The 12,381-nt window shown below is 37.0% G+C and overlaps 1 long non-coding RNA gene across 2 annotated transcripts in view; it reads left to right on the plus strand.

The window, feature by feature from the left end:
* Positions 1-801: 801 nt before the first annotated feature.
* Positions 802-12,381, plus strand: part of LOC108448032 — a 31,413-nt gene continuing 19,833 nt past the window's right edge. For both annotated transcript variants that reach the window (XR_001863816.1, XR_001863817.1), the window contains exon 1: positions 802-1,145. This is a non-coding gene — a long non-coding RNA (uncharacterized LOC108448032). The remainder of the gene's footprint in view (positions 1,146-12,381) is intronic.

Consider the following 12,381-nt stretch of genomic DNA (forward strand, 5'->3'; position numbering starts at 1 on the left):
AGACCCCACCTGCAGTGCTACATCCAGCTCTGGGGCCCCAGCACAGGAAAGACATGGACCTGTTGGAGCTAGTCCAGAGGAAGATGACCAAGATTATTAGAGGGATGGAGCACTTCTCATATGAGGAAAGGCTGAGAGAATTGCATTTGTTCAGCCTGGCAAAGAGAAGGCTTCTATGTGACCTAATTGTGACCTCCCAGTACCTGAAGGGAGCCTACAAGGAAGATGGGGAGGGAGTTTATACAAGATTATGTAATGATAGGACATGGGGGAATGGATTCAAACTAAAAGATAGTAGTTTTAGATTATGTGTTAGGAGGAAGTTTTTTACTGTGAGGGGTGAGGCACTGGAACAGGTTGCCCAGAGAAGCTGTGGATGCCCCATTCCTGGAAGTGTTCAAGGCCAGGCTGGATGGGTTCTGAGTAACTTGGTTTAGGTGTTCCTGTCCATGGCAGGGGGGGTGGAACTAGGTGACCTTTAAAGTCCCTTCCAACCCAAACTATTCTATGATTTTATGAAAGAATTAATCAATATTTGAGTGCAATTATATCCTGGAAAACCTCCCACTAAGCCCTCTCCCTCTAACCCAGGCGCTGTCATATCTGGTAAATGTTGATCCAGATGGCCAATTTCAGTCATAACCAAATTTAATACAGCACTTCCCATTGTCTTTTTCATTCAGCAGGCCACACACAAAGTCCTAAACAATGTGAAATACAGTTAACATCTTCTTTGTGAGAAGAGACAAAGAGTATAAACATATTTTATTTACTTACTTACTTCCTCATTCAGAAGTTTTAACATCAGGCTAATTAGGAGTCTCTTTTAGTCAAAGGTATTTTTGGGGCGTGGCCATGTCCAGGTGCTGGAGCTGATGGGCTGCAGGGATGGCCTCTGTGAGGAAAAAGCAGGGGCTGTCCTGTGTCAAACAATGCCAGCTCCCACACACCCACCACAGGACACTGCTGGACCCTTCAGCCTGGTGGTGCCTTGGGGAAAACATATTTAAGAAGGAAAAAAGGATGCGTAGCAGTGAGGAAAATAATACTGTGGACGCCAAGCTCAGAGAAGTTGGAAAGAAGATGCTCCAGGACCTGAAGCAGGTATTTCCATGTAGCCCATGGAAAAGACCACAGCACAGCAGGTAAATATGATGGAACTGCAGCATGCAGAGAAGAGCCCAAGACAGAGCAGGTTTATCTGGAAGGACTGTAACCCATACAGTGGACCCACGATAGAGCAGGGGAAAAGTGTGAGGAACAGGAAAAAGCTGTGAGGATGAGGGAGTGGCAGACAGCTCAACTTCTCACTCTCCATCCTCCTGTTCTGCTTGGTGGGGGTGGAGTGGTTAGAGGAGTCAGGAATAGAGGACTGAAATTGTACCTAGGAAAAAGAGGGATTGTGAGGAAAAGCATTGTTTTGTCTTTGTTTTTCACTTTTCAATAAATTGACGAAAGATTAAATTAATTTTCCCCAAGCCAAGCCTGTTTTGCTTGTAACAATAATTAGTAATTGATATCTTTGTCTTTATCTCAGTCATGAGCTGTTCCATTATGTTTTCTTCCCTTGTCCAGCTTAGGAAAGGGAGTGAGACAGCAGGTGGGTGGGTGTCTGAGAGCCAGATAGATACCAGCCAAGGTCAACCTACAGCAAGCTTTTACATATCCTTGGTCCAGGGAACTTACCAAAGTTAAGATTCTAGTTTAGGAGCAAGCATGTAGATTATTCCTGCATCAACAAATAGCTTATACTTAAGGAGTCAGAACTTTTGCAGTAAGGTGCAGACCCTTTCTCTCTGTTTCTAGATTTTTGAGGTTGTTTTTTTTTTTTTTTTAACAAGTTGGAAATTTGGTTTTAACTAGTTTAATTAACGATATTTTGAATTATACAATGTACCTTTTTTGCTGAGTAGCATTATGTAAGTACATAACAAATATGATTTATTGTACAACAGTGATTAAGTGAGCATAGTCTGCTATAATAAACAGGTTCATTGTATTAGCAAAGGGTAATTTTGTACATACTGATGTATCACCAATCTGCAGTATTTTCTATGTCAAGAAATGAGATAGATATGAGCTTCTCGTTTTTACCATTTTATCAAAGTGCATCCACTGGAACACTGCATACTAGTGGAAACCACTTCTACTGGAATGTGGCAGTATGAAATATTGTTCACTAACCAGTCCCATTACTCATGTTAGAAGCAGGATGACATCAAAGGAATCCAACTGCAGAGGCTCGAGTGGTGAATAAAACTAATTAGAGTCACATTTAGTATCTTTATGCGGTTTATGTCAAATTAACGGTATGTCTGTACTTTCCCTAGCAAGTAATAGGCCTCTTAATTTTTCCACAATAAATCACTATAGTTGTCCATCTCAGATAATACTTGAATAATTGAAATTACAAGAATTTTGTTAGAGAAGAATTTTAATCTTCAGTCTGCCTTGCCAGAAGGAATGTTAACATATAAAACCAGTTTTGTGGTTAACGTTTCAATCTGAGGTGTGAGATAATAATAACTTCTATTTTTGGAACCAAAGTAGACTACTCAGATAAAAAAAAAAAAAAGGACCATGCTACTTATTATGATTCAACTAGTTTGAAAAAAATTCACTGGTAATGAGAAAGAGGGTTTTCTTCCTTTTTCTATTATATATGACTTATCCTATGGAAATAGAAAAATTATTAATTATAATTAATGAATTCACTGTGTCTATAATGGCTTTAGACCATTATAAGTCAGAGCAAAACTTGGCTCATTTAGTATAAATACCAGGAAAAAAACCCCAATATTTTTTCCTTATGCAAATTCAGGTGATCTGAATTATTGACTTTTTGATGAGAATAATTTTCCTATGTTTAAGAGTGCACAAAAACAAAATCAGAAGGGAGCAAATATGCTATTCACTTCCTTTCTGTAAAAATATATGGTATGTAAGATATATGTCAAAGGTGATCCCAATTTACCTCTGAAAATCCAGACCTGGTGAATATTATGAAGGAATTATATCTACGTCAAATTAGGCACATTAATATAAAGCATTCATTTGAAAGATAGGTACCTCAAATCCGTTTCAAAGATCATAGAATCTCATGAGTTGGAAGGGACCCACAAGGATCATCAAAGTCCAGCTCCTCGCCCTGCATAGCACAGCCCCAAGAATCACACCTTGTGCCTGAGAGTATTGTCCAAATGCTTCTTGAATTCTGTCAGGTTTAATGCTGTGATCACTTTGAAAGAGGCACATCGAATCTACCCTAAAATAGAATGGAATACATGCTCAAAATAGGTGAAATAAATAGCAATGTCATTATTTTTTTCCTTCCAGATTTGAAAAAAAGACTAAGAGGTCTGATGGGACCAGTTAAATTAGATGATATCAATCGTGTCCTATGTTTCTTCTAAAAAAATAAAACATAAACCAAAGCCATACTCACTTATTTTTTTTATTCATTATTACATAAGTAATACACATATAAAATGAGGATGTCAGGCAACGCCCACATAAATGTGGGTCAAGAAAGGAATGTTTGCCTCCAAGTGCAATTCTTATTATCAATGATAACAGAGCCTTCATAAGAGCTGTTACAATTTTACTCCAAAATATATAAATTACAAGTCAAATTTAGTTCTCATTCATTTAAAAATGGTGGAAAAGACACCAGAGATATGGCAACAAAGTCTATTATGGTTTATTATTTAAAAGAATTTCTAATTAATATTTTTATTTTGCACTAGTAAGCATTTGTTAATATTAATATTTAATGCAAGGAAATATTAAATGTGTGCAACGTAGTAGAATAAAATCGACTTGCTTAAAATTCTCACAAAATCAGAAAATAAGCTATGTTTATATCTGAACAATTTTGTTCTGGTTGTAATTACAGTGATGAATGTTATGGATCAAATCTCCTCATTTAGAGACAAATTATCATTGTCAGGAGGGAATTTTCTTCTGTTTCCTTCTGTTCACTCACACAAATGCAAATATGTGCTTTTAAAGTGTTTTCTCCTTATAAAACACCACAGTTGTGCATTTCATAAAATATAAGCAAGGATCTAACACAGTCACTAGCTATGTATATGCTAAAGAACTAACATTATTTTTAGCAACTTTCAACGAGATTCTGTACAATAATTGGCATGTCAAAATGCCATATTTCAAAATTGTTTACTTTTATGTTCCCTAATGAAAGGTACTCCTGGTGTTTTCCCAATACAGAGAGTTTAAAAAATAATCACCTTCAGAATGTCAGTTACATTTTGCAAGACAACTATATATAGGCCATATGGGTTTGATTTTTTAAAATAATCATTAAAATTAGTTGCAAGCAACTAAATAAATATAGCATTACTATATAACTAACACTTAGTAATGTCCAATAAGAGGCGTCTATATAGTCAATCACTTTCCAGCAATTAGATAAAATCTGATTCTGGTTTAGTTCTTACAAATTTATCTTTTCTTCTAGAACATGTGAGGCCATTTTTATGAAGTTCTGCATTTCAGACTGAGACACATACATCTCTACCAGCCATGCTGGGAGTTGAAAAAGCTGATCTCGTAAAAACAAGAATTTGTATTTGCAGTAATGAAATTGATATGATGCTTTCTTGTTCAAACACAGTGAACAGCAAGCTAATTTAATAAGCCACCACTACAGATGAGACATACACAAGTCTTTCAAAAGATATTTGCTAACTTAAATGAATTTTGCTGAAAAAATACTAAAGGATGCAGTAATATTTCATAACGAGAAAAACTCTGGCATCCTGACAAACTAATCTTATTTCAGCTAATCTTATTAGCAGAACAAGCATTTTTGGAGACCTGTGTAAGTGCAATACTTTCAGATGTGTTCTACAGCATTGTGGTACATGTGGAAGGCTTTGGAAAACATATTCTTACTCAAATTTTCAATAGTTAGGTATCAGACTCTGAGGAGAAAAAGTCTGACACAAAAGTGTTCTTACTGTCAAATAAGTCTGTGAAACTATTATGGGAAGATACCCATTTTTAAAAAGTCCTTGAGTATTTAAGGTAACAATATCATGTTTATTAGGCAACCCCTCAAAACTAGTTAGTTTTCTATTTACTTGTGTGTTTTGACATTTACCCACTGAAAGTTGCTTTAGAACCTCGCCATGCCCTGGAACAATTCAAGCATCCATTGTTCTAACTGTCTTTTTGATGAGGCCTCTCACTTAACAACTTAAATGCATGCTGGTCTAAGCTCTGTTCTGGGTGGAGATGTCTTCAAGTAAGTGGCACATACTGATCATTTTCAAAACCAGGTGCCATATCAAAAAGCCTACTGGAAGGCTTTTTAAGTCTGCAGAGGAAGTAGATTTAATTGCATTCCACTGCCTGTGCAACCCTAGACATGACACCCAAGTGAAGAGCCCTGATATTTATCTTTGCTGATGAGCACTGCTCTGTGTGTGCTTCTCCTCAGACATTGCTCCTTAAAAGGATACATTTTCTGGAAAAATCCCCGTCTCCCACAAAGCCCATAGGAAATTGCATGTGGCATCCATTTTCCTTGAGTTTAATGCAATTATCAGATTTGGATCTTTATTTCAGTTTCACTGTTGTGCTAAAAATATCAAACTGGGATTACAAACCCAGAAGGTGTTCTCACAGATGGGTAAACTGTAGGCATGAAGATAACTCAAAATTCTGGAGAATTAATTGAGGGAAAAAAAACAACTGTAAATGCTGGCCACGTCCTTTAAGTTTTTATTTTGATAATTTCTTAGCATGCCATTTTTTTCATTTGATACCAGATATATGTGACTCATAACTGGGAGAAGAGAAGGAGTGAAATAAAAGAATAGGAAGTAAATAGGTTGGTTTGCCACTTGAAGATGAAGTGCGCTACATCAATGCAAAGGTTAATAAACCTTAACACAATTTGTCTATCAAATGTGAGTCTCTAAAATATTAGGCGCCTAATGGTGTCACTGACAGTGGGTTGCAAAATTGCATTCTGTTATAGAAAAAGTGTTTTTCAATCTTTTCACTTGATACCAAAAACTTTGTTTGTTGGCACCTGTAATAAAATACCACCTGCAAATGATTCACAGTGTGACTCACCACAGTTTGTGCTAGACGAACAGTAGCACATCAGAATAACTCTGTAATCAGTTACTTGAATCTCTACGAAATACTAAATTGACTTTATGGTGCTCTTTTATAAATTGTTATTACATTTTACTGATCCTTGTTTTCATTCTTAACTGCTGTGTTCTATGTCTACACTTTTTAACTACTAAAGATAATAATGTAGGCATCCATTTCCTTGAAATTCACTTTCCCATTAAATATGACTGATAAAAAGCAAATACCCAGTTTAGACTGGGATTAAAAGTATTCTCATCTTTTTTTCATTTTGACTTTGGCTGGGTTTTATACACACCCATTGCCTTAAAGAAGCACCTCTTGAAACATCTGGAATTGATCTTGGCAAAACAGAGGAAAGGTAAGTAGAAGTATTACAATCTCTTTTAGCAAATAGGAAACCCAGGAAGGTTAACTACTTTGTATGGGCTGTCACACCTCTGATTCATGAGATTCAGTTCCTTCATCACAAAACAAAGCCTCTTTGAAATTCTGGGATTTCTAGCATTTGCTTCTTCTTCACATTGCTAACTCTGATAAACAAATTCCTCGCTCGGAAGGGAAGTTGAAAAGTTGAGTGTTTTTTTCATTCTTTCTCATGGGAAAGGGGTTGGGGTTTTGGGGCTTTTTTACTTTCTTGTTAGGTGAGTCATAACATCCTGAACACACTCTAGAGTAACACAAAACAGATGTTAAAGCCAGTGTCATGTGTGTAATCTTCAACATCTAAGGTATTATGCATTTTTAGGGTAGTGTTAGAGAAGACGACAGAATGGCTCCCACAGAATTTTTCACAGGATGAGACTGAAGCTGTGCAAAGTCAATTCATTTTCCTTTTCTCATCTTGTCAATATTGACATAAAACTTTTTCATAAGGAACGTGAGACAGACAAGACCTGCTAATTGCGAGGGGGAAGGAAGAGGAGGTCTTTCATTATCGGCACAACCTGTGCTGCTTCATAAACAGTGAGTGATCAAATCTTTTAGAGATAAACCCTTGAATGCTTGCTGCTCTACTGCAGCAACACATTGTGAAGGCTTCAGGCATTGGTTTGGGGGAGACTGAATCCCAGCATATGGAGGGACTGCCAATAGCCATGTAGGAGAAAAACAAAGCTGAACTCCTGCATCTCTGTTTCCTGCTGCCTCTCTCTGGCCTTAGGCTGCAAAGCTATTTCACATGCTGATTTTTAACAACACATAAACAATGAAAAACAGCCTTAAAAATCAGTCTTGCCATATAAAAACATTCTCTTTAAAGAAGCCAGAGGTATGGGATAAAATGGGACAAGGAAGTTAAGGTAGACAAAAGTGTAAAGTGAGGGTGATTAACCACCTTTTCTCAGCAGAAATTTCGAGGTTTAGAATTCGATGGTGAGAACTCCAGTATGTATGCAAATCATATTTCTAATGCTCAAAAAACATTTTCCTGAGAAACACAGTATTTCTTTACTATTTCTGTAAGGCATAGACTGCATGATACCCTCCAAGATATCACTGGGTTTCTAGAGGTGATGAAATATGGTTTCAAAATTTAATTCAACCAGTTCTGAGTCCCTAAGCATAATTGATGAAAGAAGGAAAAAAGTAAGGCATTTCAACTAGATGGAAGAAGGCGATAAGTTTGAATAAATGTATGGCCCTTACATATCCATCTGTATTTCAATAGGAGTTGTAACACTGGAAGTTGAATTATTAAAAAAAAAATCCAAAATCCCCCATAAAGAAACATAAGAACAATGTTTGGGCATGCTTAACTAGCTAATTTTATTAAATACAGGAAAAGTTTAGAACCACAAATGTATAATTCGAGCTGAATATCTCTATTCATAACAAAGCACTGGAGTAGATTATTTAGTAGTTTGAGTAGTCTCCATTACTGGAGGATTTTAAGATAAAAATAACAAACCTCTGACTGTAATGATACAGGCACAGTTGATCCAGCCCTCAGAAATTTTTAAGGTTCACTTCCCTCTGATTCACTAAGACACATTGTTTATTAAATACACACTTTTCAGAAAAACGTAAACATATTTAGTGCTGTACCATAATAAGGAGTATAGCAGTAAAGCTGCATGACGTGTTTCAGGGCACAGTTGCCTTCCGACCTGAGCAGAGAAAAGAACAGCAAAATGGAGTTCTATTTCTCTTACCTATGTCTTCAGTTTTTTATGATCCATCAGCCTGGTCATGACATTGTATGAGCAGAAACAATTTACATCAAGTGGTCGCTGCTCAGTTTTGTGACCCTAATAACTAAATACCTCAGTATGAAAAGAGATATGCTACTGTATAACCCAAAGAGGACTTCTGCCCATGAAAAAATTTCATAGAAATTAAAAACAGTGAAATGCCACTACTTCAAATATTGTAAGACACTTGGAAAGTGTGTCTTCTAAACCATCATTGAAACTAGTCACTCGTTCTCTGTTACTGGATAAGATCTCATAGTTGGCAAAAACTTGTAAATGCAAAATCTGTTTCTTTCTGTTACCGTGAGAGAAAAGCTAAAAGCTTTGGGTTCTGTTTGTTGGGGTTTTTTTCTCTTGTTTTTTTGGGTTTTTTTCCCCACAAAACCAGCAAAGTGTTGCTATGTTGTCTTTTAAGTTTAGATATGAAGATTTTATTTCCAAGTCAAATAAACCTCAATCTAATTACATTTCAGGGTAAGCAGAAGAGGGAAGGGACATTAGAAAAAAGACAAAGTCTTGAATCTCAAAATATCTGTATTAAACTGGCTTCACTCATCCCTAAACACTGGTACCTACTTATCAAGTCTCTTTCTAACTAAATACATCAAAGAAACTGGAGCACTGCCAAGTCTAGATACACTAAAGCAGATATACTTGACTATACTGAGACAAGAGACAGAGGATTTTGTGGGATTTTTGAAAGAGATTATATCCATTAATGCCACAGAAGAATATAATGATTTACATTATTCGAGAGCTGTGTCAAATGAATTAGTAATCATCAGATATCTTTTCTAAAGTGCCACAAGAAACTCTTTAGCAGTCACCTTCTAGAAAAGCACAAGTTCAAAAATTTGTCACATCCAAAAAATGTCATAGTACATAATCAAAAAGCACAAGTTATCTGCAATGTAGTTAACCCTGTGCTAACTTATCACACTACAACCTTGAGTTCCACTTTACTTGATACCTATGATGTCCTGGACACCAAAACCTCCAAGTGATGCAACAGCCTGTGTAATGTTGTTTGTTCAACAGAGACAAGAAAAGAAGTGAATCATCCTGAGCATTTGCTGCCATTTTAGGAAATAAAAATAGATTCTCACCTGACAGAAAACTTGTTAATTTTCCTGTGGTTTGATGTCCTTTTACAGTAGGCTGTTACAAGTTTTGTATTGAATCACTTCTTATCTTTCATGTTGTCACAGGATTATAAGGAAAGAAAGATTCATTAAGGAAATAGAAAGAACGAGAGCAAAGCAATATAAGTGAGTGCTTTCCTGGGAAAGAGGCTGGCCCTGGGAGTGCCAATGGGCCTCACTGTCCCTGCCCAAACCCTCCAGTACTCCCCCAGAAGCCTAAAGCCTACTACCCCATTTCAGCTCCCCAGCTCCTGGCTGGGATGGTGGGACTGGTCCTGGCTGTCACTCCCTGTTTCACTAAACCTCATGGGAAACCCCCTGCACTCCAGGTCCTCAGAGAATGCCTGTCCCCTGGTAAAGACGACAGAGATCAGAGTCCATTTCCTAAAACAGATTGAGGTATCTTTTCCAGTTTCACTTCATTTCAATTTACATTCAGGAAAAAACCATGAGAGACAAAGACTGCATGCTTGACTATGAGCCCCAGCCTCTACCTCACACAAATGCGTTCTGTTTTCCTCCTTCCTCATTTTTCTTACCTTCAGTTCTCTGTTGCACAGTGGTTCAGCAACACATCTAAGAATTAAAGATGAGCCTTTTCCTAAAATTTACTGCAGAGGAATCTGTATGTCCTGGTTTTCAAACCATTTATTGAAGATAGTCTGTAGAAGAGATGTTTGCTGCTCTGGACTCTCGCTTTCCCCAGGCAATGCATAGTCCACAGAGCACAGGTATGTGCAGAAACAGCTCAGTCTTTCCTCTAAAACCACATTTGCTAACATGACAGTAATATGTCATGTCAAAACAGCACCCAATGCAACATATTTGGCCTAGCCCAAAAGTCATTGTTTCGCAGCAGAGGAGCAAATCACTGGGACCCAGATGTGCAGTTGGGGTCAGTTGTTTTAAGGATAATGCTACAAAATCAAGCAGGATATAATTTTTACCACCCCTCTCTGCTTGTTTTAGATATTATGTCTTCAGTGTCATTATTCTAAAAGACAATTCTACTTCTGGAGTTACTATGGATCCCAATTTTAAGTGAAGAAACATATCTGAAAGCAGCAATTGAAAGGTACCATCTGCACCTTTCTCATATTTGCATTTATACACAAATACTTAGATGATAGGGTTATTGACTCAGTTTGTGGATAAATATTTGGACTTATATAGGTTCCTTCTCTGAACAAAATATTTATACCTAAAATGCTTTAGCGCTGCATTTGTTACTGGTGCAAAGCCCTGAACCTAAATGCCACTACTACTATATTGCACAAATTCAAAAATAGAAAATCTGACTTAAACACATTGTTAGATATTTCAATTTGATCTTAAATTCAGATTCAACTATTTCTTGGTTAAAAAATAATGGATTTTTAATAGAATTTTAATTTAATTCAATATGATATTATTAAACCTATATAAATTAGAAAATATGACAGTTGAAGACATATGTATAAAATGCCTTGCTGATAATCCTACATCATTATGGTCAAAGTCTTTTTAAGATGGGCCTCATTTCAGTCTTTTTGTTTCGAACATCCTAATGAAAACAAGCTGCCAAGTAAGAGGTGTTTTATTTGGATGTATTACCTGTATTAGAAACAATTGTCTAAAAGCCCTCACTGAAGCCCACACACCACCCTCACAGAATAGACCAGTACTGCAAGTTTTACAGTTCCAAAACAGAATTTGATGAGGCTATTCCCACTAACTCAGAATGAAGTATCAGGGAAAGTAACACCAAAGCACTAAGGTTTGGATTTAAGGAAAAACAATTTATTTTCAGATAAGATACCTGCTACTTCTACTTTAGATATTGGTTAACCTGTCTAAAATGAAAGCAGCAGAATGAAATTGAGTATTTTCTAACCTTCTCTAAGTAGAATCAGCTATTTCAGAGCATCTTTAACCAGAATCACCTTTCCTTGTCTGATCAGGTGTTATGAATGAATGATGTATGTTTAAATCAGCTCTTGCCTTTTGCCCAGGCCTCAGGTAGCAGGCAGTATCTTTACTTACCCTAAGACCCACTCTTATCTGCAAGTTCTTTAATAATGGCTGATTCGGTCTATTATAAATTGAATCCTTTATAAGACACAAAACTAACAGACATAAGACTTAGACTATTATTACACAGGGATAAGACAAAAGGCATACTGGTATTATACACGCAGGGTTAAAGGTACCATTAAATTTACAGCTATCTAAGAAATAGTATCATTTAGGATTCAATGGTTTCTCACCATCCAATCTTGATGGAGTACACATCGAAAAATCCTCTCTCTCAATTCCCAGGAAAGTAACCTGGAGTTGTGTCCAAGCTCCAGGGAGAAATTCTCTCACACATTCCTGAGGAGTGTGTAAGAGACTTTTGCCTTTGCGTTAATTTGTGTGGACTTTTATAGACATAAGCACCATGTCTTTCAGTCACTGATGTTTATTTTCTTTTATTTCTTTCCACATCTGCTCTCATACCAAGATGTGTACTGGGGCTGGAGTTTTAGACTCCCACATGCCTGGGGGGTGACTCCTTGCTGGGCTCTCTGACCCCTCACTGTGCTATTAATGTGGCCTGAGTTATCTCTTCCAAATGCCCCAGCCATGAGAGAGAGGGGATGTCCTGCCACATCAGGTTAACCTGCCAAACAGGAGGGGTGAAAGTCGTCAAGGAACATCACAGACTCCAGATAAGGAATGAAGATTTTGACAAAACTGTGAACGCCTTCTGTGGAAAAAATTAGACCACTGAACTTGGAGGGCAAAGAAACCATGCAAATGGTTCAAACAAGAATTTAAGACACAGATCAACAGGGATGTTTCTGAATGGAATCACCTGCTGGATGATAAATTATTTTTGAACACCTAACACAAATAAATGGAGTAGATAGGGAACATTTTAAATCGTCTTTGTCAGG

This window comes from Corvus brachyrhynchos, unplaced genomic scaffold (genome assembly GCF_000691975.1).
Source record: "Corvus brachyrhynchos isolate BGI_N302 unplaced genomic scaffold, ASM69197v1 scaffold14, whole genome shotgun sequence".
In the NCBI taxonomy this organism is placed as follows: Eukaryota; Metazoa; Chordata; class Aves; order Passeriformes; family Corvidae; genus Corvus; species Corvus brachyrhynchos.